Here is a 17,219-nt window from a genome sequence, read left to right as displayed (position 1 = left end):
CTTGTATATGTGGCCAACAGATCCTTAAAAACTCATGTTAGCACTGTAATCGCCTCTCAGGACAAGCTAAGAAGGACTATACGTCATTCCTTTAAGGTTGCTTCTTTACCCCTTGAACACAACGCTCCTCACCTCTTACCATCAGAAGCCAGCCCGCAGCTGACTTGCTGCATTTTCCCCAGTTTCTACTAGGAGGCCCCTTTTCTTACTCAAAACGCAGGTGCTCAGAAAAACAAAATAAAAGTTTGTTTGAAACCCCTGAACACCTGAACATGTTTTCCTGAAGCATCTTTCCTGCCTTTACACTAGCTTCTTTTAGGAAGTTTAATCATGCAAAAGCTATTTTCCCCCCTCTCTTTCTTAACTGTCTTGCTAAGCACTGTTTTCATATGGAATAAGTTACGGTCTTAAGATAAAAGCCCACATTGCTGCAGGCGTAATTGGTATGACCACATTTGCTCTCTGCTGAATCTCTTTAAATAAAAATATGTATTTAAAATTAATCTTTTAGAAATATCTATCTTACTTAGCCAGCACATCTAGATGATATATTCACCTGGATCTCCTGGGCAGCGGGACTTTTCAAGGCCTAAGAGGATTATCCTCAGGGATAAAATCACCAGATAATCACGACTTTCACACTTCAGCAAATTAGCATTCGTGTTTGCATTTTATTCTTCAGCTTAAGCTCCACTTGTTTGCCAGCAATTCTAGGCTTCTGCTTAGACTGTTCCCACTGCCTTCAATTAGGTCTAGCCAGTGGACTTAATTTTAGGATTTAAACTCAGGAAGAAAGTTCATGTTCTAAGAAAAGTACCAAGTTCTGAATAAGAACTATGTTCTCAAGATTTTTTCCCCTGTCATCATTGGAATCAATGCATCTTTAGACTCGAAATATAATGAAGTTACTTAAAAATTATTTATGATAAGACATGTATAAGAATATGACATAAACTGAAGTTTAAGGCTGCAAATCATATGTTGGGCAAGAACTTTTGAACTAAGTATTAATTTGAAGAATTGAGTCATCTTTCTAGACTTGGAATACAGAAAATGTTTTTAAAAGAGATAAGGAGATACTTCATTAAACACAAAGTTCGTGGAGCTATATTGCTACACTAACTAAAAATGAATTTGAAGAATTACTTTTGCATCACAAAATATTAAAAGTCTATTACTAACCCCACTCTGATTTCACTAAGTTCTGTCAGAGGCAAGATATTATCTTCAAAAAGATTTTACCTGCTTAAGAAATATTATATAGCAATATTAACATGTTATTTTTACATACTTATATTCATTTGCACTTAAGGGTGTTGCAAATTAAGTAATATAACCACTTATAATTATTTACATTTTGAAAAATACAGGTAGCATATTTATATAGTAAATACTCAATCAGAATGTTTAAATTATAAAGAGTATGGAATCATAAACTAAGACTCAATTTCTCCCTCCCTCATATTCTCTGTTCCTCTTTCTTCTCCAAACGAGAGTTTTAGAACTATAGGTATATTTTCAAAAGTTTGATACTTAAGCAATCTGAAATTTTATTTAGGGTATTTCAATATAGCAAGTATAATGTACTTAAAGTATATAATTTTTGAACCATTAAAAACATTTTAAAACTTATTTAAAAAACTATTTTCATTGAAGTCACATTTTCAATACTGATGAACTATATTATGTCTAAGATTATTTGCTTTCCCGGAATAAATTTAATGGTACAATTTATCTTACAATTTTCTATGAACTGACCATTAATATGACTCAACATTTTATTGATTTATAAATATGTTTACCTATTACATTATGGTATAAGATACCTAAATTTGATCTAATTTCTAAGGTAATAATCTAACCTGACAATCTGACAAGGCTTTAAAGTTTTCAAAGAGGTTTAAATTCATGAAATTGGTACCAAGGCCCTAAAAAAGCAACTTTAATTGATCTGTGAAATACTTAGAGAGAATGTCCAATTTCCTCCATAGAGTCAAGTTCATTTGGGTTTTCTAACAGCAAACTATTCCCTTATCGCACATAACCAGATTTATTGTTGGACACGAAAGGGAATCAGATTATTATTATTTTTTTTAATGTTTCTGGGTGTAATCTACTACTTGCAGTATCGAGCCCAGCATGGTCAAGAGAAAGCAAACCAGATTTTTCTTCAGCAGCTTTACCCTGAGAGGGACAGAATGGTTTACCAGCTCTCTGGCAGCCTACATTTATGGTAAGAGTATCTGAAATCAGAAATAAACGAAGCATAAAAAGACTCCTCCACTGCACCACAGCAATGATTAGAAAGGACCATCTCTGAAATTTGAAAACAGAAAGCAGAGAGCAAGCAAGCCGCCTGCAGCCCTGAGCAAATGCTCTTTCCCATCAGAACTCTGTCGCCAATCCAGCTGCTCCTCTTGCAAACCCGCAGGCTAGAAGAGGGAACCACAGCCACTCCGAAGTGGAGTTTCAGGCCCATCATTAGCGGTTTCTGTCACCACCCCGGTGCTTTGCCTTCATGAATGAAATATGCAGATGGATCTTACACTGGCTCCTTCAATGAGGAACAAGAAGGTCAGCAGACACAGCCAACACAGCCGGCACATTAGAAATCTGTGACCCATGTACTTACACCTCCAAATGCCTCCAGGTTTCAGCCTCTGGAAATATCTAGCCCATTTCTCTACCGCACTGTTGCTTCCATCAGCTGTGGAAATTAACATAAAATAACATAGTAACCCAACAAGTGCTGGACAGCGTTCCAGAGAATCAGATTAAGTGAACACTAAAGGCACACTGATGGTGTACAAAATCTGCATGATAAATAGCGAGTAAATACCTTCCGATCCACCAGAGGGGGAAGGATGCTGAGCTGCTACGGCTGCTGCCTGCTGCCTGCTCTCTTGTGTAACAGCGAAGGCGGCTCAGTCCCCCTGACAGGCGGTGAAGCGTGGCTGCCTGTTGGTGTCCGGGCGGTCCTAGTGCCTGCCCAGGTCAGCGCGCGAGGTAGCTCTGAGCAGCCTCCCCATTTCCTGTGATTCTTCCAGTGAGCGGCACCGAGGGTTTTCAGGGACGTCAGCGTGTTAAGTGTCAGGGCAGTTGGATCTGGGTTTTGGGAAAAGTCATTAGTAAACAGGGTCTCTAACGCTTCTAAACACTGCTGTTGAAACCAAAAGAAAAAAAAGAAAAAGAAAAGAAAACCCCCAAAAGTTACAGATGATCTCGTCTGTTAAATAAAGTGTGCTATTGATAATGTTTGAGCCAGAGGGCTCTTAGAGAGAAAACAAATTCATCCATATACCATACTGACTGCAATCCGTGTTTTTTGCCCCCCCCCCCCCATTTAAAACGTAAAGGAAAAAACAAGTGGGGGAGTTTTAAAAGCTTGATAAATCTTTTCTTCCCATCTGCAAAGAGTATTTGTTAAAGGTCTAAAAACTTCATGTTTTGCATAATCTGTTTACAAATCTCAAATAAAATAAATGCAGAGCAAAGAAAATACAGACCTCTGGGAGCTTGTTCTCTAAGAGAGGGAAAGTGTGCCAAACTCCAGACAAACACCACCCTTCATCTTTTCTATTCATTTGCTCCATCTTTTTTCCCTTTGTAGCCCCTTTTCCCACATAACATTCATGTTTTTTAATTTAGTTTTTGTCTAACTCCTCTACTGCAACATAAGCTCTATGAGGGAATCTGTTCTGTTTGCTTTGATAGAGTAATATTTCAATACCCTGGAAGATTACTCGGCACATAGTAGGCCCTCAGTAAGTAAATACTTGTGGAAAGAAGGAACTAGACACTCAGCTGAAAAATTACACTAAAGAAAACAAGTACAGAAGTTAATCTCTTAACTGATTAAATTCAATTAGCAGGTCTCTCTGGGCAGCTGTTTTATTTAAGGGATTGTGTTAAGTTTACATTTGCCTTTAAGAAGCTTATAGTTTAAATGTAAAGAAGAGATAATAATATATGTGTGCAATCAAACAACTCTGTGTGCATTTAATATTTGCCATAAGAGAGTAAACGATGTAAGTCAGGATGTGCTACACTTGCTGGGGCTTCTGTTTTGACATTATGAACGTGGTACTCAGCTAGGGGACTGGGTTTAAGAATTCAACACTGATTTCTCCCCGCAAGTGCCCAGTTAGAGTTTGGTTGTCAGTAAGTAGACTGGTTTGGAAGGGATCAGAATCTGGACAGTTAATTCCAGCAAGATTTGTTAAAAGAGTAAATATAGGTACTAACACAGGTGAAGAGAGGGAAGGCAGGTAGGTGGGTGCTACAGGCCCTGAATCAAAGCCTCAGGGAGTCAGCAAGAGGGTCCGGCAGCCACCAAGTGGTCGCCTTCTGGAGCAGGGAGAAGCCGCTCCTAGCTAGTGGTCCCGGAGGTCAGACCACGTAGGTGAGATAGGACAGCCAGCAGCAAGAGTTCTGGCCCATAACATGGCAAACTGGTAAGGCTGAGTCTCAGAGCCTCAGAGGCCAAGAGGGGAGAGAGAGAAGACTGAAGATCAAAGTAGGACTCTCCCCATGGAGCACTCAAGGCAGGGTTTTCTTACAGGAAAAGAAAACACCCAAAAGGCACAGGGTCAGACTAAGCCCAACAATAAGGGGCACTCATGCGTTTTAGGATCTAAGATTGGGAAGTCAGTCAGCTGGACTGGTACCAAGTCACACGCAGGTCAAACAGCTGTGACTGCGGCTGGGGAAGAGCTACGGGAAGAGAGAGCCATGCTCATCACTAGACAGTCAAGCTAAGCCAGGGTGATGTTGCCTCAATAAAGAAAGATTGCTTTGTTGAGCCCACAGATTACAATTCACTTATCCACTGCATCTTTCCGTTTTTCTCAAGTCAGCATATTTTCTGAAATGAGATTCTGTTTTAAAGAAAAATTTGACCAGCAGCAAAAGGTGCTATCGTTCCCTCCAGAGATGCTGGTAAGCACGCCAGGTGTGTGGACCAGACCACAGCAGCGGAGTGGCTGCGGCTGGCACGAGAGGGAGGCCATGCCCCTCCACCAAGCATCTCTGTAGCCATGGCTTTTTATGAGTCGGAGAGCGTCCTGGGGAACGATGCACTATGTCCACGGCTGGGCCTCAGAGAAACACTGACGTGTCACCTGTGCAACGATACCAAGTGGAGGGAAGACGAGCAGGGATGCTGAGAGACGCTTCACTACACACACAGAAATCTATAAAGAGCAAAAAGACGCCATCAACATAAAACAAAACAATCTTGACCTTAGCAGGTAGAGAGAAAAACAGAGACTGTACCTTCTTTTCATACAAATATGGAACATGTATCAAAATTGATCACACACAGGTCATAAAACAAGTTACAAAGACTTCTAAAGAATCAGTATCACACAGGCCATGTTCCCTGACCAGAGAGCAACTACATCTGTCAGTGACAAGATGATGAAACACTCGTATACAGCTGGCCAATACAACCACACACCTAAATAATCTGAGTTAAAGGACAAAATGAATCCAGAAATTTAAAAACACAGAAATGTATGATCATACAAATATTATCTATGGGGGCTATAAAAGCATACTTCAAATAAGCTTGTAGTCTTCAGTCCTTACATTAGCAAATAAAAAGGCAGAAAATTAAGGAAGGAGATTGAAATCTTAGAGAAAAAAATCAATGAAATGCAAAACAACTCTATATTATAGAAATATAGCATATAAAGAAACAACAAAGCCAACGGTATTATTTTAAGTTAATGAAAGAGGTAAATATTTGGCTAGAGTGGTTAACTATAAAAGAAAGAAGGTACAAAAACCATTTAAGAACACCTTAAAAATAGTTTTTCGGTTTCTTTGAAATGTTTCTTTATATGATGTCTCAAAATATTTTGCTCTTTGCTTTATACTAAATGACTACATTTTCTGTGCCTTCTTTTTCTTCGCATCCTCATTGCGCTGTGGCTTTTACTGAGTGAACGGCTGAATGAATAAGCTGACCGTTGACTTGATCAGCTGCGTTGAAGTTAGTTCAAAACCTTGTGATTCATCCAACATTGGAATAAAAACCGGAGCATTATATATAGTTTCAGGCTTTCTGATAGCACGATGTAACCTATTATATCAATGCTACTACTATTTACTCACCTGAAAAAAAAAAAAAACAGTACTTAGGCACAATGCATATACCTTATCTATTTACAATATTAATACATCAAGCCAACCAGAGAGGAATCTGTTTCTGATTGAATTTCACAAGCAAGGGTGTTACTGCTGATCCGCTGCACTAAATAGGTGGTGTGCAGTGCGGTCCATATCAGCTCGAGAGGCAGAAGAGGCAGTACTTAAGCTTGAGGACACTTCCCAGATTGAGAAGCAGTAAGGACTTCTCACTCTGTGCTGGTTCATTCCATCAGGCACAAGCTGGATGGTGGGTATCTCCCTATAAGTTTGAAGATTTGTTTAGCCACAAAATTCCAGATGACAGAGGGACAGGAACGGTACATTATTCATAATTAACATGATCTACCAGATATAAATGTAAATGATGACAAAGAAGCATTTATAACTGCAGGAAAAAAACTCCCCCATACAGTACATTAGCATGTTTGTGCATTTTCTGCTGAACATTAGCTTTATCTAGATTCTTTAGTAAGATGCAGAGAATAAAAGATTTTTGCTGCAAGACGATTTTTGTCTAGGGGCCTTCACTGTCCAGTTGCATAACCTTGGGTAAGTTATTTTACTTCTCCAGACTTCTGGTTCCCTACCAATAAAGGGGCTCAACTAGGTGACACCTAACACCCTTTTCACTTCTGCGTGTCTGGATTCTATGTCACCAGGTGTAGAGAATCAGAGGACCATCTTAAGTAGACATACTGCAACTGCCACTGAAAGGCCTATGCTGGATAGTGTGGCTGCCACTGGAAGTTTTCATGTTGGAAGACCTCCCTGGACATCTCTCTCCCTGCCCAAAACTGAATTCACATCACCCGGGTGGTGGGGGTCGGGGGGTGCTTAAAAACAGATAATGTGTGCTGGGAAGGACCAGGATCAGAATCTCCAGAATCAAATCTTCTCAGAAGCCACTGATCAGTAAAGGAATTCTTTAATATGAAAAACATGCTATTTTCTCTTTAAAAACGGCCAGGAGTTCTGGTCTTCGACAGTGAAGTAGATACAATGTCCTTCTCCTTGTTTCAATGACTCTGTCAGCAGAAGTTACATATTTTGCTTGAGAGTTTATGTAATCTTTCCTTTTACATTTATGTTTACAACAGTGCAATTTCAGCACCTTTTCTGAGATTCATGATTAAATCATCTTTTCTTTAGTAGCTACCAGACCAGGACAGCAAGTTGCATAAATATCTGTTCTCCCCAGGTTGCTTTTTATTTTCCTTGTACTTCCAAAAATCCTGGCTGTGCTACCAGGATCAACTTTCTCCCATACTTCCTTGCTCAAATATTCAAGCGATTAGATTATAATAATGGTATATTAGAGCTTAAAAGAATCATAGAAATAATTCAGTTCAATTTCCTCATTTTACAGTTATTAAAATGAAAGACCATGGAGACTTAATAGTTTAAACTCACTGTATTAGCCTGTGTTTCCTGGAAAACAGAGCCTGAAGCAAGGCTTAAATATTAATGCTTTACTGGAAGGGAAAACCCAGCCTGGTGAAAGTAAGGGAAAAGGAAAGTGAGGTAGGGAAGGATGGAAAGCAAATGGACAATGATGTATTATCATGCTGACCTCTGATTCCCAAGCTCAGAGACGAAGCCAGTTACTCTGCAGATGGATGTGCACAAACACCAGTGGAAACGTGCTTGGTCTAGCAGGATGGCTCCAGACATTGGTACCATACCCAAAACAGTCTGTCAGAGAGAGAAGGGGGAGAGAGTTTACCTGCTGGATCCATCTTGTTTCTCTATTACTATCTAATGTTTACACATGAGGACTTAACTCCCCCTCACTTCCAGGCTGTGTTACCTGGCCCCTTTGGTATCTTCTGGGAAAGTCAAATTCCATGCCCTGTGTTACATGGAAGTGCTGGCTGGAGCCAGAGATCTGGGTGAGGAACTGGTAAGCTCAGGGGACAGAAACATGAGAACCCAAATGAACCTGACTGCCGTTGTAACTGCCAAGCAGAATAAGTGATTGAGTGTTTTGAAGACAAGTAACCCAAGAAAAAACTGAAGATGGGGCCAATACTGCCCCATAGCTTCCTAGTAGCAAATCAGGCCTATAAGCAAATATCCTTACACTAAATTTAACACTCAGAAAATAGCCCAATTTCTTAACTTGTCTTTCAAGACTCTCCATTGTCTAAATTTACCTTATTTATTCAGCTTATTGCCAACTAAAGGACTCCTTGAGAATTAAATCATCTGCTTCTAAACAACTCAACTATTGGGACTGAGAATTGAGAACACTTGTGTCAACATGATTTAACTGTTTATTCCAAGAAATTCTTGCCCAGATAGATAAGAACGTAAACCAACAAAATAAAAAGCCAGTGTTTGCTTTAGAAAGTTCTTGCAAAATCATTTGTCCAGGAAAACAGTTTGCTCATCTAGGCAAATAGCTTTCTTTCAAACAACAGTTTGCTTATCGATATGAACTTCAAGATCCTCCCTTGTTGAGCCTAGCCATCTTCAACTATTATTCACAAACTTTGTCCAATTTCAAAATCATCTGCCTTGAAGAACCTGCTTCAAATTCCTGAGCCTAGATCTCACCCTTCTGAGACAAGTGTTTGATTGACTTGATTACTTCCCCACCGCAGACACACAAAATCCCAGGAGATGGGCAAGTCACTTATTTAACTGCAGTTTAGGTACAAATGAGCAGTTAACTCACACAAATAACGTAACCATTGCCTGAATCCCCAAAATAAAGGCAGAAGAGACCTCACAGAGAAAGAATAAGGTCGATTATCTATTCAATTCTAAAAATTCAAAACTGCACAATAAATGAAAATTAAGAGACAACATGTCTATTTAGAATTATAAGAAAATGATCCAATTTCATTGTGCATAGTCCCCATTTTATTGTATAAATTCATGTATTTTACACTACACTTCTATCTGTTTGTAAAATAGGGTGAAACTGTCCCTCAAAAGTGGGCTGAACTGGACTCCAGACAATTCAATGAAAGCTACTGGCTAGGAATTATCCTATCCTATCTGCAGGTTAATTTCACACAGGGTGAATTAGTAACTGCAGAGGTAGGAGAAGCAACATCTCGGACGGGTCTTCAGCTATGCCTCTTAAAGTTTAAGAAACACCTCTTTTCAATGCCACTGAAGGGCACATGCATTGATATGACATCAAAACATCCTTAAAGAACATAGTTTTAAAATAGCTAACCAAGGTGAGGATACTGGTGGGCGAGCTAAGGAGAAGGATTCCTAAGTGCACCAGGAGGCAGTCTGGTTCCTTAGACACTTCTTTTTTTAGGTTCCATTCCCTGTTATTCTGAGAAAAACTCAGAATAAGTTTGCAGCAACAACAATATCAACAGAAGATTTAGTAAAGCTGTTTTTTCCTTATTTATATTTTTTAAATCTTTCAATGTAGTAACATGCTAAATGTAAAATAAGTGACTCTGATATAAGTGCAGATTTGACTTGGATATGAAAGAGAACGCAGGCTGAAGTGGTCTCAGAGGGATGTGTGAGCCAGGTGGAGCTGAGGTGGAACGTGGGTTGACAATGGCTAGTCAGGTACATGGTAAAGGGTGGGAAGGTCCCCAGTCAGAGTCATGTGAAATGGGCAAGTAAAGGGAGGAACACAGGCCTGACTTCTCTGCATTCAGAAGCTACCTAAGTGAGCCTTCTATCACCAATAAATCTTCCATCACCAATGAGATAAAAATGTTACTTAAGGTGGATATTCATAATAGCAACAATACCATATAAAATTCTACAAACCCAACTAGAAATGAGCAAAAACTATAGAACTGCATAAAGAAAGCTTTAGATCTTTAGTAAAGGTCATAAAGAAAACCTGATTTCTTTTGTAAGAGAGCGCATAAGCTCTGGTATTAAAAGAATTTAATATTATACAGATAATGTGTCACTCAACCTACAAATGTAATGCCAAAAAATATCACCAAAAAATTTTGTAAGAATTAACAAACTGATTTGAAAAATACTTAGCTTTCTCTTGCACACCGTATGATCTCTCAAACCACACTATAGAACTAGAATAACTCTGAATATTGTGGCATTGATGTAGAAATGTAAAAAATTTATCAAGCATGAAATGGAGACACGTATATATCAGTGTAATTTATGACAAAAGTAGAATTTTAAATCAGTAAGGTAATGACAGACTATTCAACACACAATTGGCACAATAGGCCATCCATTTGGGGAAAGGATGTCAGATACCTACATTATTCCATACACAAAAATAAATTCAAATGGATTAAATACTTTAAAATCTGAAAAAGATTTTAAAATAAACTACAACAGAATATTTTTATAATCTAAAGAGTGCTTCTAAGCAATTCACTAAACCTAGACTCCATAAAGTGATACATAAATTTTTTTCAACATATAAAAATTTCAGTATAACTTAAATATCAGGGTAAAGATTACATCTATAATTAATAGAGAACAATATCAAATTAGACAAAATAAAAGTAAACCAGCTGATAGAAAAATGGCTAAATTAGATGAGTGGCAAATTTCCTAAAGAAAATATACAAATAAGATCAACGAAAAGATGCTCAACCTTATTACAAATCTCATTTTACCTGAAAGGAACTCTCACGTTTTGTCCATCACATTGTCAAAAAGCAAAAACGCTGATTCAATACATTAAGTAACAAGAGGGTAGGGAAAGTCACTTACTGTCATACTTGGCATTATCCATTGCTAAATCTTTTTAAACAGCAACTTGATGTTACTGATAAAGGAATAATACATAAAATATAATTCAATATACATTTTCAAACTATTACTTGTAATACATACGTATGTCTGTGTGTGTGTGTGTAAATGCCATGGGTAGGAATGGAAGGAAGCCTGACTATTTATGTGATCACTTCTGGAGAGACAATAAAACTGAGAGAGGACTGGAGAAGGAGAAATGCTATATTTCATTTTATTTCCCTATTCTGTGAGTCTTCTGCTGGAATTTAGTCACATCCCACTTATCTAGATATTTTTCACTTTTTAACCGAGCATAATGTGTGTTTTATGCCCACGCACACTTAGGTACACAGAATGGAATACACCTAAGTATATACAGCTTCATGAACTTCCACGAGATGAGCAAGGAACAGTCAGATCACGAAATAGCACGTTCCCCACACCTCAGAGGCTGTCTCATGTTTCCTTTCAAACAGAAACGCCCTCTCCCTACCAAAAGGTAACCATTATCCTGACATCTGACAACTAACATTATTTTTACCTATTTCGTTATTTTGTATAAAAGGAATTTATGCTCGGCAATTTTTTTTTATATCTTCCTCCTTTGCTCAACATTTTGATTCTGAGTCATTTTTACTGTAGTTTCAGATTTTTCATTCTCAGTACTGTCCACTGACTGAACATTCCAGAATGTATTTATCCAATCTACTGCTGATGGTCTTTTGGGTAATGATCCAGTTTAGAAGTAATATAACATTCTTCTGAACATTCTTCTACATGCCTTTTAGGGAATTGACACATGCACGCATTCCTACTAGGTCTACACCCAGAAGCAGAGCTGCTGGCTATAGGTTTTATGTACGTTATTCTTGAAAAGATGTTGCCCAACGGTTTTCAGAAGTGGTTTTATCCAGACAGACATAGAAAACAAACTTACGGTTACTATGAGGGAAAGGGGGTGGGAGGGGTAAACTGGGAGTTAGAGAGATTTGCAGATGCTATTATAAAAAACGGATAAACAACAAGGTCCTACTGTAGAGCACAGGGAACCATATTCAATACCTTGTAATAGCCTATAATGAAAAAGAATATGAAAAGGAATATATAAGTGAATCACTATGCTGTACACCAGAAATCAGCACACCATTGTAAATCGACTATACTTCAAGGTCTAAAAGTAGTTCTATCAATTTCCACTCCCACTTGTGGTGTCTGACAGTTCAGTTTACATCACTGGGAATACTTGGTAATATCAGCCTTTCACACTTGACCTTTCTGGTGGTTATTTAGTGATATATAGTTGTAATTTAACTTGCATTTTAAAAACTAACTAATGCAGTTGAGCACATTTTCATAGATTCAATAGTCATTTAAATGTCCTCTTGTGAAGTGTCTGTTCAAGTCACCTGCCCATTTTTCCACTGGGTTTTTTTGTTTATTTATTATTTATATTTATACAAATACATATATACATATATATAGTATCTGTTCTCATTTGGTAGGTTGCTTTTTAACTTTTAAAGATATCTTTTGAAGAACATTTCTTTTTATTTTAATATAATCCAATTTATAATCTATTTTAGAGTTAATCCTTTTGGTGTCCTAATTAAGAATTAATTTATTAATTAAGAAATCTGCCTACTCTTAAGTTGACAAAGACGTTCTGTGATAGTTCATCTAATTTTCCTGATTTCTGAAAAGCAATGTAAGTATAAAAGATTAGTAAAATCTTTTTTAGTAATAACACCTAAAAAATTGAGCACTAACCATCAATAGAATTTCACAGTGAAAGTCAGTAATTTAACTGGCATGATCCTGTTATGAGGGGATATACCCGTCCCACAGAGCACTATAAAGTTTAATTCCACTTTAACATTTGTAAATAAAATGTACTGCCACTTGACTACAAAACTGATGACTATACCCTGTTTGGAGAAAGCATCTTAGGAGCTGTTTCAGAAAACCAGGGATTTTTGAAGAATGCACCAACTATTCTGTCTCTGGACTGTGTTCTAATCTCCAGATCCTGGACTTGAGCTGTAGCGTTTCCTGCCTCCAGCCAGCCCTGCTCACTTCAGACTGGCCCCGTAAGCCCAACTGATACCTATCCTGTTGCTTCTTTTCTGAATTCAGTGATTGCTGTATACTGACAGACTGGTACATCTCAAGTCTGACGTCAAGAGGAGATTCTGTCACCAACCAGGGACCTCTGCCTTGAATGAGTTTTTCCTCACATCACAGGGCTTGGCCCTATACTTGTGCTACTGACTGTATAAAGGTATATATATATAATTATGCCACCCCTAGAGTTTTTTCTAATTGTTGAATATATTGTACGATGTTTAATACATTGAACCCTTAAAGCTGTCTATTTATCTTTATTTCAAAAATCTGAACATGGGGACAGTGCATACTTGAGCTCTGTTTGATGGTGAAATTTAAGTAAGAATAAGTCACCCATGAAAAAAATAAATAAATAAACTGATGACTGTAGTGAATAGGCATAAGTAGAAATCATAGGTAAATTAACTAAATTTTAGATCAAAGATTTTAGGGTATCTTTAGATTAATATTATTTATCCTGGTAGCTCAGGAGACAGACTCTTCTCTATGTAGAACACCAAAAGAGACTTAAAAGACACAACGTGCTTTCAGTGTTAAACTGAAAATGGCTATTGGATTTAACCAACAAAAGCTGAAAATCTCATTCTCTGTCTTATTGTAAGCACTCCTTCTTTATACTTCTTTTTATACATTTCCTCTTTCTCATTTCATTGGATTAGCAAAACGAATCTGCTTAAAGACAAACTTTGCTGAAAGAAATCAAATTTTTATTTTGTTCTTCTGTTCCTTTTCTTCCTAATTCTTGGAGATATTTCTGGTTAGAGTTCCACATATTCACAGAGCTAAACAATATTTTAAAGTATTATACTATCCAACCTTCAAAAACATCCAAGCAATATAAGAACCAACCCTGATCGTGCGACAACTGGCCAAGCCTTCGGCTATAGGGGATATAATCATCTGGTTCTGTTTTTTATTTTGACTAAATAAACTATGAAGACTATAAACAATACTTTAAAAGCATGGAAATAAATTGGAAATTTTATTTTATTCAATGTCAGTTTTCAAAAATAATTCCTTTTACTACTCCAAATTATTAAATAATGATTGCAAATTGTTACACGATTAAATATGTTAAGCGTCTTAATGAAGAAGACGGGTTCCATTACTCTCCTAAGGATTTGGAAAGAAGTGATACTGGTTTGCTCGATTTCTCATGTAGACCATTTCTTGTATATATCCTCCTTTTTTTAAAAAAAAAATCCCCTTTTCATCATTTAAACCTGCAACTCATCACTTGAGTATTCATCACTGAAATAGCTCCTAACTGGTCTTCATCTCATTAGTCTTCTCCATCTCCAATCTACTCTAATTATTTTCAACCTCATATTCTTAATTGACTGATTTTTATGTTGTTTCCCTTTACTCATTAACCTTCAGTGGCTCCCCATTATTAAGGGGATAAAACTCAAAATGTTTCAATCAAGCATCAGAGGTCTTTTAAAAATTGGCCTGAACCTACCTTTCCAACCACTACTCATAACATTCCTTTACGCAAACCCTGGCGGCTACTTCTAGTCTTCAAGAATCACATATACATGTATCCTCACTTTGCATCCACAATCAAACAATTTGCTCTCTTTCTGGAATGCTCTCCTATCCCTTTTCCCTGACTGTCTACTTTCAAAGCTAATATCATGTCCTCTGCCTTCTATGATATTTCACTAGTCAACTTTCTCCATGGATAAGAACTTCCATAGAATACATTGGTTTTGTCCTGCATTTGAGGACTACCAAATACTGCCTGTCCATCCATCCATCCTTCTGTCCATTCATGCATCTCTTTATTTAATGAATATGTGTTTAAAACCTGCTATTACTAAACAATAATAAGCAACAAATAAGCAAAGTCCCTGCTCTCATGAAGTTTATTTCTGTTACAGAGAGACAGAAAATTAACAAATATGTGTATGTATACACACACACACATTTCAGATGACAGTAAGCACTATGAATAACAAAGCAGAGTAAGGGCACAAGCAGAAGTGATGATGCAGGCATGTGAGCTACTTATAAATGACAATCAGAGAAGACTTCTCCATTGAGGAAATATTTGAGAAATGAATATATTCCAGGCAAAGTAGCTTTGACTTGCAGTAAAAAGTATCTACATATGTTCCCTGAGGAAGAATATCACCCTCAAATCAAGATATTCTGTTGACCAGAAATTCTAAAGAATTATTTCTTTAACATAGTTTATCTATCAGATTTCTAAAGTGGAGACTTGCCCCTTTTTCTCCAAATAAAGTAACAGACCCATTGAAATTTCATCTGAGTGGAAGGCATGGCCCTGGGATGCTGCAACACTGGACCAGAGGGCTCCTGGGACTGCTGGAAAGGCAGTCTGAACCCACAGGGATTTAGCTGTGGGAAAATGGGCAAACTCTCGGTCTTCTTCCAAATCCCTGTTATGAGAAATCTATATCAGTTCGGGAGCCTAAAATGATCCAAATGAATGAAATCTCCCACCTTCAGATAAAGGCCAGATAACAACGAGCAAACAAATATGCTTCAGCCACTCATCTTAAGAGAGAATAAGGGGAGGGTGACACACTTTGAAGATTATTTGTCTCCTGTTGTCTGAAATTTCCTTCTCCGTGTGATGAAAATAACCAAGGTGCTCTCTGGCCGGAGAATGGAAGAATCCCTAATTTCAGCAGATACTAAAATCCCAATAAATTAATATATAACTGTTGAGTGCATAAGTGTGATATTCCATGATCCTCACAGTGATTAAATATTGGAAAGGAATTAATATTATGTGTCAAAATGTTCAACTCAGTTTGTCGTTAAAAAAATAAGCAAGGAGACTAAGACATGGAGTTAATCAAGCTAGGTTTTTAACTCAGTTTCTTAGTTTGTGTTTATTCTAAATTCAGTTCTCTTAATCTGGCTACAGTAGAAATGTGCTGAAATAGAAATTATTTATTTTTAAATTTAAAATCAATCTTTTTCTAGTATAAAATGTTTTGCTATTGGCAGATCTATATTTCAAGTAAATCTAAAATAACTCAATTTAACTCTCAAAAGTAAATCTCTACATGATAGTTTACGAAACTTGAGACTACTTTCTATTGGATCAAGATGTTTGAAAGCTAACAGTTTCCAAAATTATACCATTAGAAGTCATTGAAATGAGAGTCTGAAGCAATTTGAGAGAAATTTGAAAAATCAGAGGCATTTTTTGTGTGTGTCTCTGTATTTCTTATTTCTTTCATTTTAATATTGAGTCACCAGGCTTGCTCACATCCTGAATTAATTTCCTTTCATCTCTCTTCCATGTACAAGTTATCTGTATAATCGTTGGTACGTCATTACTCCATCTTCATTTTTCAGATGATTAAACTGAGGGTGAATAACTCGGCTGAGGACCAAGCTGCTAGCCTGGGTATACTCTGAGTTCTCAGCTGGGAAAGCTCTAACCGATGTAAGGTGTTGTAATTACAATTTATAGCCCCTGATGCTGCAGCGTGTTGCTTAGCTAATATCTCACCTCCTTGCACTCTGACCAATACTTTCCCTTTGGGGCTATTTCTCTTCTTACAAAAGCCATCATCTGGATACACCTCACCGTTACTCTTGTCTTCTCTATATATGAAAATGAATAATTTTGATCACAACTTTATTTCCGAAGGAGGTGAAAAGAATCCATGGAGAAAAGTGTCAAATCATTTTTTAGAACTCTATTTTCAAAACTCCACCTCTACTACATCTTTAATATTTGTGCAGCACCATAAAATGTACAGGTTTGGGCTCATTCTCATGAGTAAAGCTTGAGATTAAATGATTATAAATGCTTTTATATACCCATAATGCATTGACCATCTGTCTTGTAGATTGCATTTTTCACTAACTGACTCATAAAAAGAAATTCCTTCAAATTCAGCATTATGTATAAATAACATTTGATAATATTTTTATTCCTAAAAATGTTAAACACTAAAATATGTTATGGTCTTTTCTGTTTCCCTTATAGTCTGACTGATTAATATAAAAAGTAAGAGAATTTTATGTAATATATTTTGTGTTGAATAGGAAACAGACTACCCCTGTCACTGAGAAGACTCAAATCAAAATTGGGAAGTAAGATTCAAAGAAATTATATTGAAATACATGCCACTATATTACTAAGTGAATAACAGAATGAGTCAGATCCTCAATGGTGTGAAGCAACCAAGATTAGGAATAAGTTCCATGAGGTCAGGCTACTCTGGGAAGGCTTCAGAGAATAGGAAAACATAAAA

At 37.1% G+C, this 17,219-nt stretch overlaps 1 protein-coding gene across 1 annotated transcript in view; it reads right to left on the bottom strand.

Moving 5' to 3' along the window:
• RAB27B (RAB27B, member RAS oncogene family) overlaps positions 1 to 17,219 on the bottom strand; it is a 161,002-nt gene that overhangs the window by 134,572 nt on the left and 9,211 nt on the right. Inside the window, exons 2-4 of the mRNA XM_074355433.1 lie at positions 7,724 to 7,845; positions 2,840 to 3,105; positions 2,633 to 2,707 (exon numbers count right to left, since the gene is read on the bottom strand). The gene's annotated coding sequence lies outside the window, so the exon portion shown is untranslated. The remainder of the gene's footprint in view (positions 1 to 2,632; positions 2,708 to 2,839; positions 3,106 to 7,723; positions 7,846 to 17,219) is intronic.

This window comes from Camelus bactrianus, chromosome 30 (genome assembly GCF_048773025.1).
Source record: "Camelus bactrianus isolate YW-2024 breed Bactrian camel chromosome 30, ASM4877302v1, whole genome shotgun sequence".
Classification (NCBI taxonomy): Eukaryota; Metazoa; Chordata; class Mammalia; order Artiodactyla; family Camelidae; genus Camelus; species Camelus bactrianus.
Note: the sequence above shows the minus strand (reverse complement) of the source record. Positions and strands in the feature narration are given on the sequence as shown.